Source organism: Amblyraja radiata, chromosome 20 (genome assembly GCF_010909765.2).
Source record: "Amblyraja radiata isolate CabotCenter1 chromosome 20, sAmbRad1.1.pri, whole genome shotgun sequence".
In the NCBI taxonomy this organism is placed as follows: Eukaryota; Metazoa; Chordata; class Chondrichthyes; order Rajiformes; family Rajidae; genus Amblyraja; species Amblyraja radiata.
Window position 1 is genome coordinate 23,270,200 of NC_045975.1, and position 19,481 is coordinate 23,289,680.

The following is a 19,481-nucleotide window of genomic DNA, read 5'->3' on the forward strand; positions in this document are numbered from 1 at the left end:
ATAAATACAGTATGCCCTTTTATGTACAGTTGGTGGTGGGGGATAACATCAGGGGAGAGCAGCAGCAACAGACAGGTCTCAGGCACTAGGCCTGGCTCTGAGGCACAGCGGGGAAAAGTGAAGGTGTTTTAAGCTGTTTATCATTTCATTGTCATTTGATGTCAACAAAACACAGTATGCTGATGCAGCGCTATGAAATACAGATATTGTGCCATGGAGGGCTAAGAAATTGTGCAATAAATTAACAAAGAAAATGGAAAAAATAAGCAAGGAAATCAGCAGTCTTTCCAAATACTAGCATGGGAATGGCACAAACTAGTTTGATTTGGCCACACACTTGTTAACTTATCTGATGAAGCTTTTTGTCCAAGAAACATAAATATGATGAACACAAAGTCGCAGCTCTATAGGACTTTGGTCGGGCGACATTTGGAATATTCCATGCAGCTCTGGTCGCCCCATTACAACAAAGATATGAGGCTTTGGAGAGAGTGCAGAGGAGGCTTACCAGAATGCTGCCTGGATTAGAGGGTTTCAACTATAGGGAGAAGTTGGACAGACTTGCATTGTTTTCTCTGGCATTTCGGAGGTTGAGGGGAGACTTGACAGAAGTATAAAAAAATTATGAGAAGCATAGATAGGGTAGACAATCTGAACCTTTTTCCCAGGGTGGAAATGTCCAACACTAGAGTGCATAGATTTGAGATAAGAGTAAATATGTGCGGGGCAAGTTTTTTACACAGCGAGTGGTGGGGTCTTGGAATGCATTGCCAGGGGTGGTGGTGGAGGCAGATACAATAGTGGTGTTTAAGAGGCTTTGAGACAGGCACATGGATATACAGGAAATGGAGAGAAACTGATTGGAACATGTACACGCAGATGTGATTAGTGTAACTAGGCATCATGTTCGGCACAAACATTGTTCCTTGTACTGTTCTATGTTCGATACATTTAATCACTATCTTATTTGCCATGTTTTAAAACATTATCACAATAAATGTCTCCTTGACTGATCAATAATCTTTCTGTCCTTAAATCACCGAGATCCCATATTTGATCTCACAATGCCTGATAAACTCCACCAGGATTGTAATGAAACTATTTCCTTTGGAATCTAGAAAGGAAAGAAATTGGCCTGACTCCTGTATTTGACTGCCAGTACCACCTCGTTAAAATCAAAAAGGGAGGCTGTTACATAAGAACAGAATGAAGCTCTGCTTGGAAAACTAAACTACCTCCACTGTCAAGCATCACACATTAATGATAGCTACATTGAAAAAGTAATAGTGTTTATTAGAGAACAATCACAGCTCAGACAGATAGTCAAGGAAACAATATCTTCAGGAGAGTTGTGATGGGGAATCAGGGACTGTCGAGGATGTTAAGTATTTTCAATCTTTCTTAACACCGGAAGGCAGAAAAACCATTCCAGATATAAAAGGAAATCAAGGGACTAATAAGAGGGAGGAACTCAAAGTAACCACTCTCAATCTGAAGAAGGGTCCCGACCCGAAACGTCACCCATTCCTTTTCCCCAGAGATGCTGCTTGACATGCTGAGTTACTACAGCATTTTGCATCTATCTTCAAAAGTAAGTAAGATCGGCAAAGAAAAAAAGTAAGAGAGAAATAAAGTGGCTTACAAGCTTTCATATCTCTGGTGCTGACAGCAACAAGGAACTGCCGATGCTGGTTAATAGACAAAATAAGCCACAAAGTGCTGGAGTAACCCAGCAGGTCAGGCAGCATCTCTGATAGGTGATGTTTCAGGTTGAGACCCTTCTTCAGACTGATTGTGGGGGAGGAGAAGAAAGCTAGAGGAGAGGAGTGGCATGAGAAAACGTGGACGCAGGTAAGGAGGGAGGTGGATAGGCACAAAGTTGAACTTCATGACTGTAGTTGGTCATGGAAATAGCAGATGCGTTGCATTTGATTCACCAAAATTCATTTGTCCCAGGAACAGTATCAGTGAATTGTCAAACAGAAAATATATCACTCTATCCAAGTGAACGAAGTATAAAAAGAAAACTAATGCCCAGTTGTTGGATATGAGCTAAAGTCCAATATTAGCTATGTGATAAAAGGAAACTTCAAAAGTTTAAGTGGATTTTACAGTTTCAAAACAAGGACCTCATGTATCAAATGCATTCGTTTTTGAAGGAAGTCAATGGTAAAATAGATTTAGTTTAGCTTTAGGCTTATTGAAAAGCTTTGTTTTGTATGCTATGCCTTCAGATATGATAATGCAATATGTAAATACAATCAAGTCAAATTCAAGTAGCATAGGTAGAGCAGAGGGGAAGATACAGAGTGTAGAAGATAGTTCTCAGCATTGTAGCACATCAGATCCAGAGACAAAGTCCAATGTCAGCAATGGGGTAGAGGGGAATCGGACAGTACTCCAGCTTATGGAAGGTCTGTTCAAATGCCTGTTAACAGAGGGGAAGAAGCTGTTCCTGAGTTTTGTGGTGCTCACTTTCAAACCTTTGTACCTTCTGCCCAGGGGAATGAGTGGATAGTTTTGTTTATGATACAGTATGGAAACAGGCTCTTCTGTCCACTGAGTCCATGCTGACCATAGATCACCCGGACTCTAGCTCGATGTTAGCCCCCTTTTGCATCCTACACACAAAGAGCAATTTACAGAAGCCAATTAACCTACAAACCTGAACATCTTTGGGATGTGTGTGGAAACCGGAACACCCAGAAAAAAAACACGTGGCCACAGGGAGAGCGTACAAACTCCATTCAGATAGCACCTGTAGTCAGGTTCAAACCCAGCTCTCCGGCACTGTAATGCCCCTGTCCCACTTAGGAAACCTGAACGGAAACCTCTGGAGACTTTGCGCCCCACCCAAGGTTTCCGTGCGGTTCCCGGAGGTTGCAGGTGGTTGCCGGAGGTTGCAGGTAGTGGAAGCAGGTAGGGAGACTGACAAAAACCTCCGGGAACCACAAGGAAACCTTGGGTGGGGCGCAAAGTCTCCAGAAGTTACCGTTCAGGTTTCCTAAGTGGGACAGGGGCATAAGGCAGCGATTTGACTGCTGGGCCACTATGCCGCCCACTATGTTGCATTTTAAACTTCAAAAGGGACTTTGAAAGGGGCCACATAAAAAATTGTTATACAGGATATGAGCTAACATGGTTGGATGAAATATCCTTTTATGAACAAAAAACTGGCTAAAGAAAAAAAAAGTGAAAGGTAGAAATAAAGAATGATTGTTAACTACAAACATGGGGCATCACTAGGATCAGTGGTTGGGACTCGGCTAGCTATAAACTGCAACAATGATTTAGATTGAAGATTAGTTATATCAATAGTGAAATTATTTTCTTAGAAACAGTCCAATAGAGTCTTGCCATACCTAAGCACATCCACAATTAGCATATTGTACAGGATACAGTCTACTGATCCCGCATGCGAGAGGCACCATTTTCAAAGACCTGTCCACGCTCTAGGTATTATGAGCCAGGCCCAATCTAGGCGAGCTCCAGGCTGCTGCGTGCTCCAGCCGTGGCCTTCCCTTGGATGTGTATCATATCCAACTATGTTGATGGGATGCAGATCTGGATGGGAAGCAACCTCTAAATGGCAGCTTGCTATTATTTTGCAAATGATGGAGGGTTACACTGAGGATTGGACAGACTAATTAGCAGGATTAATTGAATTAACGATTGAATTTGTCCTGCTTTTTGTGAACAGAATGTACAGATCTGGGCACATTTCCACGTTGTCCGTCAGATCGCAGGTTGTAAATGTACTGCATCAGCTTGGCCAGACACACAGTTACTTCTGGAGTGCAGGCATTCAGATCTACATTTGGGATGTTGTTTGGTCCAATAGTTTATCTCATATCTAATAGTCCTAGCTATCTTCCTTGCTATCACATGGAAGATAGAATTGGCTAAAGTCTAACTTCTCTAATGGTGAGGATCTTAGGAGAAACTAAAATGGTTCAGCAAACGATTTAGCCTTTTATCCTCCTGGGTAATTACTAAAATACTATAAATAAGAAAGAGATAAGGTAGACAGTCAGAATGTAGAAACAAAAAACTGCAGATGGTGGTTTATACTGAAGAACGATCCCAACCCAAAACATCACCTATCCCTTTTTCTCCTGAGATGCTGCCTGACCTGCTGTGTTACTCCAGCATGTTGCGTCTATCTTAGGTAGACAGTCAGAACCTGTTTACCAGGATGGAAATGTCAAATACTAAAGGGTGTGGCTTTACGTTGAGAGGGGCAAAATTAAAAAATGGGTGGGGCAAGCATTTTACACAGAGGGTGGTGGGTTCTTGGAACGCACTGCCGGGTGGTGGTGGGGACAGGGGCATTTAATAGAGTTTGGATAGGCACATAGGTATGCAGTGAAAAAGGGATATGGATTATGTGCACGCAGATAAGAGTTGTTCTTAGCATCATGTTCGGCACAGACATTATGGGCCGAAGAGCCTGTTCCTGTGCTGCACTGATCTATGTTCAATGTTCTAAAAGGTTACTCTATAATATTCTTACTGCGTGCAGGTACAAAATATTCTTGCCCTACCTCCTCCAGCAAGACAATCTGGATGTCTTTGTTCCAGGTTAGTTTACTTTGGATGTGTAGGAGGGAACTGCAGATGCTGGTTTACACTAAGATAGACATAAAATGCTGGAGTAACTCAGCACGATAGGTAGCATCTCTGGACAGAAGGAATGGGTGATATTTCAGGTCGAGACCCTAGTTTACTTTGGACATACAGCATGGATACAGCTTTAGACAGAGGTGGTGAATCTGTGGAATTCCTTGCCACAAAAGGCTGTGGAGGACGTCATGGATATTTTTAAGGTGGAGATTGGCAGATTCTTGGTTAGCACGGGTGTCAGAGGTTATGGAGAGAAGGCAGGAGAATGTGGTTGATAGATCAGCCATGATTGAGTGGCGGAGTAGACTTAATGGGCTGAATGGCCTAATTCTAGAACTTATGAAACAGGCCCGTCAAACCATCGGGTCCATCCTGACTGTCAACTGCTAAGCCTTCTAGTTCTGTAATTTCCCAACAAGAGGAAACATCCTCTCAATGCTTACCCTGCCTCGACCCTTTACAGTATTATTAATTCCAGAAAAATGAATAAAATATGCTTCAGTGTGCTTTTTAGCTGCTTGCAGTGATTATGGTGCATAGATTTATTATGATGCTGTTGACCGAGGTCATGTCAAACCAAACTGTAATCACCAGTCACTGCTGTGGAGTCTAATTTCCATGAAGATACAGTATCGTTCTAGTTTCCAAGGAGACACTTCACTGTAACTGTGGGCATTTTGGCTGACAACCATGAAGATATGGCGGATACCCAAGATAGCACCCAAGATACGTTTGGGCATCGTTTACATGCATTCAACAATACATTATGTTTGCATTCATCCTCAACACCTACAACCACTAAATAGGCAGTCAATGGATGAAACCCTTCCTGTGAACATGTTCATTGCATTGTCAAAGGGGCATGACCAGTAACATAGGTGACACTGTTGATCAGTAGTGTACAGTTCTGTTTGCCCCATTGTCAGAAGGATGTGGTCTTTGAAGATGGTGCTGAAGAGATTTAACAGAATACTGCCTGGATTAGTGGGTATTACGTACAAGTAGAGATTGGACACGTTTGGATTGTTTTCTCTGGAGTGCTGGAGGTTGAAGGGAAACCAGATAGAAATATATAATGTTGTGAGAGGCATAGATAGGGTAGACAGGCAGAGCCTTTTCTCCTTGGAGGGAAATGTCAAAGACTAGAGGACATGGCTTTAAGGTGAGAGGGGCAAAGTTTAAAAGCAGAGGAGATTAGTTGATCTTGGCATCATGATCGCCACATACATTGTGGGCTGAATGGCCTATTGTTGTGCCAGGTTCTATGTTGACATTTTTCACCTTGCAGTCTCCTGCCAATGATATTAGAGTCCAACAGTCTTGGTGTGATGAAGAGTGAAGTCAACTGCAAAGATGAAAAAGTGCACCTCTCTGGAGCCCACTGACCAATATAAGGAATGTCCTTAGATGCAACTTGAAATACAGTGTGGGCTACATTTTAAGAATGGTGCTCGCGTTCAAAAAATCTGGCTGTGGAATGTTGGATCCCATTGAAAGTGGACACCAAGTCTAGAGCAGTTATGTTATGTAACTATGATACAACCACCACAGCCTTCAGAAACATTGTTCATGGTTCAGATGGAGCTAAGTGTGCCTTGGTCAGAAATCATAGGTGCCTACATTCCTGTCGTTCTCCTTAAATAAATACAACAAAGTAAAGAGCTTATGCCATCTTGGATCAATGGTCAATGGTTCTTCATTATGTACAAACATGTACAAACGTACGGTGAATGTTTTCGTTTTGCATACAGTTCAGTGAAGTATTACCATACTTAAACACGATCCCCGATTAGACCAAAGTGCACAGAAATAAATGCATGCAAGAGTCGCCAGGTCTTGGCGCTATTTTCAAAGTGGGTCAGGACTCTTCATTATGCGGTGAAATATAAAAAACAGTTGAAACCGAGAATCACCAGAAGTTAATCACATCAGGAGGTTATTATCGGATAAGGAGGTGCTGGTGCCTTAATATTAACGGAAAGAAAGAGTAAAAAAACAGAACTGGTAAACAGATGGCTCATTTGGGTTGCGAGTGTGAGATCTCATGTTCTTCTGAGCTTCCAGAGAGGAAAGGAAGTTTGAGATTAAAAAACTGATCAAACACAAGGCAAATACCGTGGTTGTCAGAAATCAAAATGAAAAAAAGAAATGCTGAAAATAATAATGATTGATCGCTAAGATTTGACATTTCCATTTCCTAGTTATTGTCAAGTACCAGTGTGGCATGTAGTTAGTTTGCCATTGATCATTCAAAGGGTCTTGCCTGTATTCTCCGTGTGAGTCTTGGGCTGAATTGGGTCCTTGTCTGAACCTCAATGACGAAAGCGAGGTCCTAACAGTGTGTACAAAGACTTCTCTTTGTTGCCATCTGCTGCAACTTTCTTCTTCCTCTCCTTCTCTTCCGGGTGCTGCACAGATCTTCAGTAGATGTGCCCTCACTATGGAGCATGGCGCAGACCCGGAAAAAGACACAAAGTGCTGGAGCAACTCAGTGGGTCAGGCAGCATCTCTGGGGAACATGGATAAGTGACGTTTCTGACGAGACTAGAGCCTAAAGAACAGTCCTGACCCAAAATATTATCTCTCCAAAGATAGGCACGAAATGCTGGAGTAACTCAGCAGAACAGGCAAAATGCTGGAGTAACTCAGCGGAATAGGCAGACCTCAGAAACTCAGTGGAACAGGCAGAATTCTCTGTGAATCTGGCAGACTGAGGTGTGTCTGAAGAAGGGTCTCGACCCGAAACATCACCTATTCTTTCTATCCAGAGATGCTGCCTGTCCCGCTGCTATTCCAACATTTTGTGTCTATCTTCAGTGTAAACCAACATCTGCAGTTCCTTGTTCCTCCATGAACCCCCAGACCCAAGTGATCCAAGCAACAAAATTGTTAGAGAACACTGATTACATTCTCCATTATACACCCAGTGATACACTGGCCTCTTGTGTAAAAATCTGCCAGAAGAAGACAGCTTTGTCTAGTTTAGTTTAATTTAGAGATACAGCATGTAAACAGCCCACTATGTCCACCGTATCTGTGCTGACCAGCAATCACCCATACACTAGTTCTAGATAGACACCAGGTGCTGGACTAACTCAGTGCCCAGTGATGCTGCCACACCCGCTGAGTTACCCCAGCATTTTGTGTCTTTTTTTCTAAACGAGCATCTGCAATTCCGTGTATCTCCATTTTACTGCTCCACTGCAAAATCTTCTCAAGGCATGTCTACTTTGAAGACATTCTCCTCCTCTCTCTTCAACCAGTCTGAAGAATGATCGCTACCCAAAATGTCACCTATCCATGTTCACCAAAGATGCTGCTTGTCCTGCTGTGTTACTCCAGCACTTTGTGTCTTTTATTGTGAACCATCATGTAGTTTAGTTTAGTTTGATTTAGTTTGGTTTGGTTTGGTATAATTTACTTTAGTTCAGTTTAGTTTATCGTCAAGTGTACTTAAGTACAATGATAAGCTTTTGTGTTGCGTGCTATCCAGTCAGCGGAATGAGTGTATGAGATTACAATCAAGCGGTCCACAGTGTACAGATACAGGATAAAGAGAGCGTTGCTTAGTGCAAGGTAAAGTCCATAAAAATCCAATTAGAAATAGTCAGAGGGTCTCCAATGAGGTAGATGGTTGCTCAGGTTCGCTCCCTAGTTTGTTCAGTTGCCTGATAACAGCTGGGAAGAACAGGGAAGAAATCTGCAGTTCCTTTTCTCTCCATTTTACTACCTCACTGCGAAATCTCCTCAAGGTATGTTTCTTTTGAAAAAGTTCTCCTCCTTTTTCCATCCAGTCTGAAGAAAGGTCCCGACCTCGAAATGTCACCTATCCGTATTCTGCAGAGATGCTGCCTGACCCGCTGAATTAGTCCAGCACTTTGTGTGTCTTTTTTCTAGAAAAGTAGGGCCAGATTCACAGAGAATGATGCTCTCCTGTGGGAAGTCGACTTCTGTGCCATGAAAGAGCAAAGTAGTTCTCGTCTGAAGATCCAAAAAGTGTAATAGCCTGTTGTTATTCTGAAGCTGTCTTTAATTATTAGTTTCAAACCTGAGGCCGAGGGATGAGAAAAGTGCAAAGAAAAATCAAGCATGTTTTTTCAGGCTGCACAGTCAGACTGGGATTTTAGCCAAGAAAATTCATATGGAGCTGCGTTATACAATCGTTCTTAATGAGAAGTCAATGTTGTGTGCAAGGCGATGTGTGGGGGTCACCTTATCTGAACCTAGCCTGGTAGAATAGAATTGATCATTTAAATGCTCACACGCTTTATCCCCCCCGATTACAATCAGCCTGAAGAAATGTCACATTTCTCTTCGCACTATGGATGCTGCCTGATCCGCTGGGTTTCTTCGGCAATTCAATGATTAAATGATCAATGTCATGTTGTCATGTGTATCTAGGTATAGTAAATTTCTCTTTGTACATACAGTTCAGTAAATGCTTACTATACATAGCACAATCATACTTTAATATAAGAGAGTAAGATTGGTAAATTACACTGAGACAGTACACAATAGTCGCCATGTTTCTGTACCCTGAAAGTTTCAAAGTTGTGAAAAATGTAGTCTTAACTTTGCTGTAAAGGCCCATTGTCCTGGCAACGGAACTGGGTCAGAGTTCACTTTCATCAGGTTACCATTAGACTATTAGGTCAGAGAAGGTTCTATCATTTAGCATTATTGAAGCCTTCATCAGTCAGAGTATTTGAGCACAGAAGTTGGGAGATGTTGCAGTTATATAAGACTCTGGTGAGGCCACAGTTAGAGTATTGTATTCAGTTTTGGGCACCATGTTCTAGGAAAGATGTTGTCAAGCTGGAAAGGGTGCAGAGAACATATACGAGTGAGCTGCCAGGTCTCGAGGGCCTGAGCTATAGGGAGAACGAGTATTCATTCAACCTTTACACAGACTGGACAAAGCAAACTTCTGTGTAGAGTTATTGGATGTTGTGGAACTGTTACTACAATACTGAGAACTATATTCTGCACTCTGTATCTTTCCCTTCACTCTACCAACTTGAGTTTGGCTTGATTGTATTATCTAGTGTATTTGTATACTATAGCATGCAGAATAAAGCTTTTCATTGTCCCTTAGTGCATGTGACAATGATAAACCTAAACCTAAGGTAGTAAATAATTGTGAACCAAGCACTGATCCCTTTCCAGTCTGAAAATGACCCATGTTTTCTGATATCCCATCTTCCTTGTGATAACTTGTCTTCAATCCATTTCAAAACATTTCTCCCTATCCAATGAGCTCCTATTGGTGTGGTGATGCAATGCTTTTGTGCACTGGACTTATTGAATGTTCTTCTGGGAAGTCCAAACTGGGAACTCTATCAACTCTGCATGATATATCGAGTCACCGAGTTATACAGCATGGAAACACGCCCTTCAGCCCAACTTGCCCATGCCAATGTCGCATCTACACTAGTCCCACCTGTCCGCATTTGGCCAATATCCCTCTAAACCTGCCCTGCCTCAATTACCTCCTCTGGCAGCTCGTTCCATTCACCCACCACCCTTTGTGTGAAAAAATTACCCCCTCAGGTCCCTATTAAATCTCTCCTCCCTCACCTTAAACATGTCTTCTGGTTCTCGATTCCCCTACTCTGGGCAAAAGACTGTGCATTTAGACGATCTATTCCTCTAATGATTTTTTTATATCTCTATAAGATCACACATCATCCTCCTACACTCCAAGGAATAGAGGCCTAGTCTGCTCATCCTCTCCCTGTAGCTCAGGCCCTTGAATCCTGGCAATATCCTCGTAAATCGTCTCTGCGCCCTTCTGAAGAAGGGTCCCAACCCGAAACGTAACTCATTCCTCTCCAGAGATGCTGCTTGCCCCACTGAGTTACTCCATCATTTTGTGTCTATCTTCAATTTAAACCAGCATCCGCAGTTCCTACCTACGCATTTTCTCTGCGCCCTTTCCAGCATAACAACATCATTCCTATAACATGGCGACCAAAACTGAACACAATACTCTAAGTGTGGCCTCAGCAATGGCTTAAACAACAGTAACATACCCACCCGACATCTATACTCGTGTTTCTGATATCAAACAATATCATTGGTGTCCCGAGAAAAGAGCCACGTGGACGCATTTGACAAGAGAAAGACAATGTATTTACTAATGGTAGACCCGAGACACAGGAGACATTAGAGAATCCTCCAGTGGTAAAAACTATAGGCAAGGTCTTATCTAGAGCAAAGTGAAAACCTTGAAGGGATATTTAATCTGCCACTGTCGGAGATTTCAGAGGAACAATTTGTCACCAGAGACAAGAGGAAATAGTTGGTGAATATGTTGTCAGGTCAAAGACATTGGTAAAGAGATGTAATCCCAGAACTTGGGGCGGCACAGTGGCACAGTTGCCGCCTCACAGCGCCAGAGACCAGGGTTCGATCCTGACTACAGGCACTGTCTGTGCCAAGTATGCACGTTCTCCACGTGACCACGTGGATTTCCTCCGGGTGCTCCGGTTTCCTCCCACACACCAAAGTCATGCGGGTTTGTACTCAATTAGCCCTCTGTAAATTGCCCCCAGTATGTAGGGAGTGGAAGCGAATGTCGGATAACATAGAACTAGTGTGCACTGGTGATCGATGGTCGGCGGTTATAGGTTCGTGTGCCAAAGGGCTTGTTTCCATGCTGTACCTTTCAATTAATTAGTCACAATTTAGGGGCATCATCTCAGGATAAAGGACTGGCCATTAACAACCAGGACAAACTTTAGTTTAGTTTATTGTCATCACGTGTACCTAGCTAATAGTGAAAAGCTTTTGCTTTTTTTGTTGCGTGCTATCCAATCATTACAATCAAGCCGTCCACAATGTACAGACACAGGATAAAGGGAATAACATTTAGTGGCACATAAAGTCCAGTAAAGTTCGATTAAAGGTAGTCCGAGGGTTTCCAATGAGGTAGATGTTAGCTCAGGACTGCTTTTTGGTTGGTGAGAGGATGGTTCAGTTGCCTGATAATAGCTGGGAAGAAACTGTCCCTCAATCTGGAGGTATGTGTTTTCACACATCTGTAACTCTTGCTTGATGGGAGGTGGGAGAAGAGGGAGTGGCCAGGGTGAGACTGGTCCTTGATTATGCTGGGGCCCTAGCCGAGGCAGCGTGAAGTGTCGATGGAGAACGAAAATGCAGATGTGAAAGGAAAAGATATTGCAGAAGGAATAAATCATCAGAATGTTGTACCTTGGATCATCATTGTGGATGGTTATCTTACATGCACACAAAGCTAATATCAGAAGATTTCTGGGCTTCAAGGAATTCAGAAGGTACTAGGATATGGCAGTGAAATGGACATAGTATAAGGTAGACAAAATTCCTGGAGAAACTCAGCGGGTGAGGCAGCATCTGAAAGCAAGGACTACCTGAAATTGGAGGTCAATGTTCATACCACTGGGGTGTACACTACCCAAGCAAAATATGAGGTGCTGCTCCTCCAATCTGCGGTGGGACTCACTCTGGCCATGGAGGAGGCTCAGGATAGAAAGGTCGGATTCAAAATGGGAGGGGGAGTTGAAGTGCTGAGCCACTGGGAGATCAGGTTGGTTAATGCAAACTGTGCGGAGGTGTTGGGCGAAGCGATCGCCAGCCTGCGCTTGGTCTCACCGATGTAGAGCAGTTGACACTTAGAGCAGTGGATGCAATAGATGAGTTTGGAGGAGGTGCAGGTGAAACTCTGCCTCACCTGGAAAGACTACTCGGGTCCTTGGATGAAGTCGAGGGGGGAGATAAAGCGACAAGTGTAGCATTGCTTTCTTCCTACTTCCCCTCCCATTCCCAGCTCTCCCACAGCCTATTGTTTCCACCTCTTCCTTTCTTCTTCCCGCCCCCCCCCCCCCACATCAGTCTGAAGAAGGGTCTTAACCCGAAACCTCACCTATTCCTTCGCTCCATAGATGCTGCCTCACCCGCTGAGTTTCTCCAGCATTTTTGTCTACCTTCGATTTTTCCAGCATCTGCAGTTCTTTCTTGGACAGAGTATAAGATCACCATTACACTGAGTAGCAGAGCAAGATTGAGGAGCAGCATCTTTAGAGTCATAGTGTCTTACAGCTTCATATTTACACTGGTTCCTGCCTATGTTTGGCCCATATCCCTCTAAACCTGTCCTATCCATGTACCTGTTAAATGTTTCTTAAAATTTACTGTAATACCTGCCTCAAACCTCCTCTAGCAGTTCATTCCATACACCTACCACTCAGTATGAAAAAGTTACCCCTCAGGTACCTATTAAATATTCCTCCCCTCACGTTAAACCTACGTCCTCTGGTTCTCGATTTCCCTCATCTGGGAAAGAGATTCTGTGCGTCTACCCGATCTATTCCTCTCATGATTTTGTACACCTCTATAAGATCACCCCTCATCCTCCTGCACTTCAAGGAATAGAGTCCGAGCCTTTATAAGGGAAAGCAACAATCCTTTAAGATATTTCCAATTTGTGATATTACTGCTTTCCACAGTCGATAAAGTCAGGACATTGAATTTCTATCTTAAATGCTCTCCTCATTATATAACTCCTTTGCAAGTTCCCTGAATTTGGGAAGAAGCCATGGTTTCACTAATGATGATGTGTAATCTTTCTCTGAGCAAATCTTTCAGAAATCTCCCCCTTGGCACTTGGAGGTAACTGACCCCACACAGACTAACAACACTTTCACACCCAGTGCTGAAGAGCATTTAAAAACATTACCAGGGAGGTTCTGTCACCCATACTATCACAAACAAACAATCAGCTATCAAAATGTATTGGAAGGAACTGCAGACGCTGGTTTTAAACCGAAGATAGACCCAAAAATACTGGAGTAACTCAACGGGTCAGGCAGCATCTTTGGAGAAAAGGAATAGGTGACGTTTCGGGTCGTGACCCTTCTTCAGACTCTTTCGAGTCGAGCTTCAGTGGAAACCAGCATCTGCAGTTCCTTCCTACACATTTGGTCTACACCACTGTGAAATCTCCTCAAGGCATGTCTACTCTGAATCAACTATCAATTTCATTTTTGTAGTTACCAATTGTCTGAAGATAAAAGACCTGGAACATCTATAATCACCCCAGAGTTGATAGTGAATTGTTAGTAATTTTAAGTGGATGTGACACTGGGATAATTAGAGGAAAGACACAGAGAAGAAGGACGTTATTTTACAATGTAACACGAGCATAATTATTCTGTAGATACCAGATGGCCCTTCCATCAACTGTTCTAAAAATGCATTCATGAACTTTTAATAGAAATCTGTGCTGAGGAAAACCTTCTCACACCTTTGAAGGGTATCTTCATTCTGAATAGTTGCTAGTACATTTTGCTGATAATGGTTCCTGTTTGCACCTTGTACCCAGCCATCCAGCATCTGCTCTTTGACAATAGCTACTCAGAGCCTCATGTCTGCACCTTCATTCAGCCCGATTATTAATAGCAATGCAGGATTTGTACTCTTTGATCAACACTCTGAACGCAGAAGCTAGCAGTTTTGGAAGGAGTTGGGCTTGCACAGGGGAATGACGAGGAGGGTTTGGAGGAGTCAGTCAGGGAGAGGATCAGAAGAGGTTAGTTGGGGAGCTGGTAGGGTTAGTTAGGTGGACAAAAGGCACAGTGAGGGATGGAGTGTAGTAGGATGATGACCATAAGACATAGGAGCAGAATTAGGCCATTTGGCCCATCAAGTCTGTTCCACCATTCGACAATGGCTAATCTATCTGTCCCTCTCAACCCCATTCTCCTGCCTTCTCCCTGTAATCTTTGACGCCCTTGGGAAAGTGAGAGGAATCACTCAAAATAGCAGAAGGGATGTACCTGGAAGTAGTAACAAGGAACTGTAGATACCGGTTCATACGCAAAAGGACACAAAGTGCTGGATAACTCGGCAGGGTCAGGCAGCATCATTGGAGAACATGGATAGGTGATGATTGGTGAATTAGCAGAACACACAAATCCAGTGTAGATGGAGTGCACCCCCTCACAAACAGCACACTCATCAATGCCATTGGGTTATTATATTCCTGCCCCATTCCCCAATGCCATCTGATATTCCTGTCCATTCCCCAATGCCATCTGATATTCCTGTTCCTTGCCAGCCCCTCAGAACCAACAGAACAGGAGTAGAACCAAAATGTAATATCAAGGGAAGAGAGGAGAACCTCGTCAAAGTATGTATACCTTGTAGAGATTTTGCAGTGGAGCAATCAAAATGTAATGACTACCTCCCCCAGAAACAGTCTGAAGGGTCCCGATCCAAAACGTTACCTTCGGTCTGAATGACAATAAAGGCTATCTAATCTAATCTAATCTAATCTAATATCCAAGTTGTCCAGAGATGCTGCCTGACCCACTGGGTTACTTCAGCACTTTGTGTCTTCCTATGGAGTCAAAGCAAGTTATTTCAAATGTCTAAGAGAAGAATTGTATGCAGAAGTTGCATGGATAGCTTTGCAGAAAGACCAATAAGTGCATTTCCAGTATACTATACATCCAATCACATTTAGCAATGGGATTTTTCATGGAATTCTAACACTGTGAACAAAATAGAAACATTGTCACTGGGACAGAATTATTTTCTCTTCATATCTCCTCCGAACAACACTTGCTTTAGACTTTCGAGATACAGCATGGAAACAAGCTCTTTGGCCCAACGAGTCCATGCCATCCAGTGATCACCCATACACAAGCATTATCCCACACAATAAGGACATTTAACATTTTACAGAGGCCAATTAACCTACAAACCTGCATATCTTTGGAGTGTGGGAGGAAACAGGAGCACCCAGAGGAAACGTACGCAGTCACAGAGAGAACATGCAAATTCCGTACAGACAACGCCTGTAATCAGGATCGACCTGGGTCTCTAGCAATTCTAATGCAAGCTCTAGAAAGACTACTGCCAGCTTTGTGATTCGAGTCAGTCCACAAAGTGGCACAACTCCGTTTCATTTGAATACACAGGATAAAAATTAATCGGCATGTAACATTTATCTAGAACATCCACTTCATCCTCAATCCATGTGCGGAATTGGATTCACAGAAGAATTACAATTATTTTGAGTTTTGTCATATTCGGCTATTGCTATTGGATACATCTTCCACACACTATGATAGCTGTGCTACATTAAATTGACTTAATTTATGCCTCAAGTGCTCTAGCCTATCAAACTAAAATAACCAATGCACAATATCTGAGCCTTTCATTATTTAAAGAACTCTTCACACCTACAGCCACATTTTGGTTTGTGATTTATTCACCTTCTCTCCATACAATGATTAAAACATTTCTTTCTTCCCACCTACTTTTCCATACGAGTGCTTATTATGAATATCTAGTTATTGCACAGAACCTGTTAGCCATGAGTTTTATTTTACTATTTGTCCTCATGCTTTTATCTGAATGTCAATACAGAGATCAATATTCATTCAAGTGGATTTTCGGAGCAAAGGGAATGCTTCAGAATCCTGGATGTATGGATCACAGAGTCAGAGTTGTACAGCATGGAAATAAAATACGGCATATTTGGCCCAAACATCCATGCCAGTCCTTTTACCCATCCTCACTAATCCCATTTGGCAACCTGAGGTCCATAACTTTGCCATAAACAAAACCATTGGGAGAACTCGGTGGGTCAGTTAGTATCCATGGATAGAAACGGACAGATGAACCTCAAATCCTCTGTAATACTCTCCCCTCCCATCTTAATGTTATGCCCTCTGTTTTTGATACACTTAGACAGGGGGTGAAAAAATCGAAATATCCACCCTATCTACGGCAAGATATTGGGTATGGACAAGTTGGACTGAAGGGCCTGTGTCCATGACTCAATTACTCCATGATTCTCTGTGTATAAAATTGAGTCATGAAGTTATGCAGAATAGAAACAGGCCCTTCCAACTTGTCCTTTCTGAACAATTTGTCCATGTCAACAACTTGCCTCCATTTGGCCCATATCTCTCCAAATCTGCTCTACCAGCGCCAGAGACTCAGATTTGGGGGTTTTGGCCACTATTCCCACAGTGCTTCCCCACTGACACTTGTAAACTCCTGTCCAGTTTCATGTATTAAGATAGGATCTTGTAATGCCCCTCTCTCATAGTTCTCTATCCATATTGTCCCAAATGAATTTCTTGGATGCATTTAATAAATTCTAGCTCTATCTAAGCACTTTGCACCAAACCAAACCTAGTTAATATCTGGGAAGTTAATATCCTCCACTACTGCAGCATAACCCTATTTCTCTCACACCCTTTTGCAATGTGCTTGCAATCTGTTCCGCTAATTTCCACTAATTATTGGGAAGCTTAAAATGTAATCCAGCCAAGAATCGCCCTACATATTCCTAAATTTTACCCATATGGGTTCCCAATCCAAATGCTGTTTTTTTAAATAATTTATAGTCAGAGGCTAAGCTGTTTGCTAGATTTCACAGCCTGGCAGGCAGGAAAGTTCTCCAGAAAATGTCACCTTTTTAAAAATCCTAACAGAAGGTTACCACTTGCCCTGTTAAAACATTACTAAATAGCTACTCTTATTCTGGGAAATGGCATCTGCAAGCCTTCTGCTGCTGTTGCTAAATCTGGTTTCATGAAGCAAGCAGCAGTTTATAGATTTTTATTTTCATGGGTTCATGAGCCATCACAACATTACAGATGATGTTCAATCAAAGGAAGAGGCTTATAAAACTGAAGATAGACATGAAGCGCTGGAGTAAAGAGCCTGTCCCACGATGCGAGTTCACCCAAGAGCTCTCCCGAGTTAAAAACAAAATGAAACTTGTGTTACCTCATCACGAGTATTTTTTTACGCTTGGAAATTTTTCACACCGTTGAAAAAACTTCACGAGTTTCCACATTTCCCGAGTACCTGCCGTTAGCATTACGAGCCGCTATGAGACATCCACGAGCTCCGACATACCCGCTACGTACATTCTACGTACTTACCACCAGTTTGATTTTTTTTTTTAACTCGGGAGAGCTCTTGGGTGAACTCGTATCGTGGGACAGGCCCTTAACTGCAGCTCATCAGTTCATAACTTCTAGGAGCAGAACCCTCTTTGTCTTTACTGACAAAGAGAGAAACAATTATAACAGGGAACAAGGAAGTGGCACAGAATAAAACAAAAATAACTTGCAGCTACCTTCATGGAAGAAGGCACATTATAGCTGCCAGACACATGACAGAACAAAAGGTCAAATGAGAATAAGGAACTAAAGAAAATAAGTATGAGTCAAAAATATTGAGGACATTTGACGAGCTGAGGACAATAGAACTGATCAGGAAGTAGTGACTTTTTATTGTGCTCATTTGTTTGACAAATGGGAGAATAGTTTTTTTTAAATGACAGGAAACATGAGGTTAAAGATAATCTGGGGAAAGACAAGGATGAACGGACAGCTACAGAGCAGGGTGGTACAGTGGCGCAGCAGTAGAATTGCTGCCTTATAGCACCGGAGACCCGGTTTCGATTCTGACTACGGGTGCTGTCATTATGGAGTTTGCACGTTCTCCCCGTGACCTGCGTGGGTTTTCTCCGGGAGCTCCAGTTTCTTCCCACACTCCAAAGAAGTACAAGTTTGTGGGCTAATTGGCTTGGTAAATTTTTTAATTGTCCCTACTGTGTAGGATAGTGTTAGTGTGCAGGGATTGCTGGTCGGCGCTGCCTCAATGCGCCGAAGGGCCTGTTTCCATGCTGTATCTCTAAACTAAACTAAACTCAAAATCTAGGCATTTACCAGTGATGAATTATTTAAAAAATGTAAAATCCACAAGTACCCATCTCTCAGAAACAAACCTGAGGCAATAAACGGCTTTGGATAAAATGATTTGTTTGAGAAACTTACCACTGCTTTACGAGATGATCTTTGTGTCTGTTCCTGTCTGAGCCGTAATTAATAGGGCAACTGGGCCCTAACGTGAAAGCCAGATTCAGGGTACAGGTTAAACACAAAATTCCCTCCAACACAGAGTATTTGTAAAATGATGGAAAATTTGATCGTGCTGATGTTTAAGGGGACCTGATGTATTTGTACACAAGTCACTGAAGGTGAACATGCACATACAGATTTGATTAAGAGGATAAATACTAAATTAGCATTTATAATGAGAAGACACAGTGCTGGAGTCACTCAGCAAGACCGACAGCATCTTTGGAGCACATGGATAGGTGACGTTTCAGGTCAGGATCTTCTTCAGACCAAGATGTTCCAGTTTTCAAGTCCTTAGTGCTGTTACTCCTGCACTTTGCATCCTTTTTTTGTAAATGGATGGATTTAAGAGAGAGTTAGATAGAGCTCTAGGAGCTATTGGCATCAAGGGATATGGGGAGAAGCAGGCACAGGTTATTGATTGGGGACGATCAGCCAATATCACAATGAATGGCGGTGCTGGCTCTAAGGGCCGAATGGCCTCCTCCCGCACTTATTTTCTATGTTTCTAAACAGCATCTGCAATTCCCTGTTTTTGCAATGAGAGGATATGATTAGTTGTATGCATTCCCGGTGAGACCTGGAATATTGTGGAAACAAGGAACTGCGGTAACTGGTTTACAAAGCAATGACTGCAGCAAAGATTCACTCGATCGGTTCCATGAATAGTAGCTTTACCATCTGAGGAGTGAATGAGTAGTCAGGGACTGTCCTCTCTAAAAATTTGAAGAATAAGCAAAGATCTTGTCAAAACTAACACAATTTCTAAAGGGCCTGATTGACTATTAGTTAGCAGATGTTTCTGCTAACTGAGGAATCTAGGACAGGAAGAAATGTAGAAACAAATAACTGTAGGTGCTGGTTTATACCAAAGAAAGACACAAAGTTCTGGAGTACCACAGCGGGTCAGGTAGCATCTCTGGAGAAAAA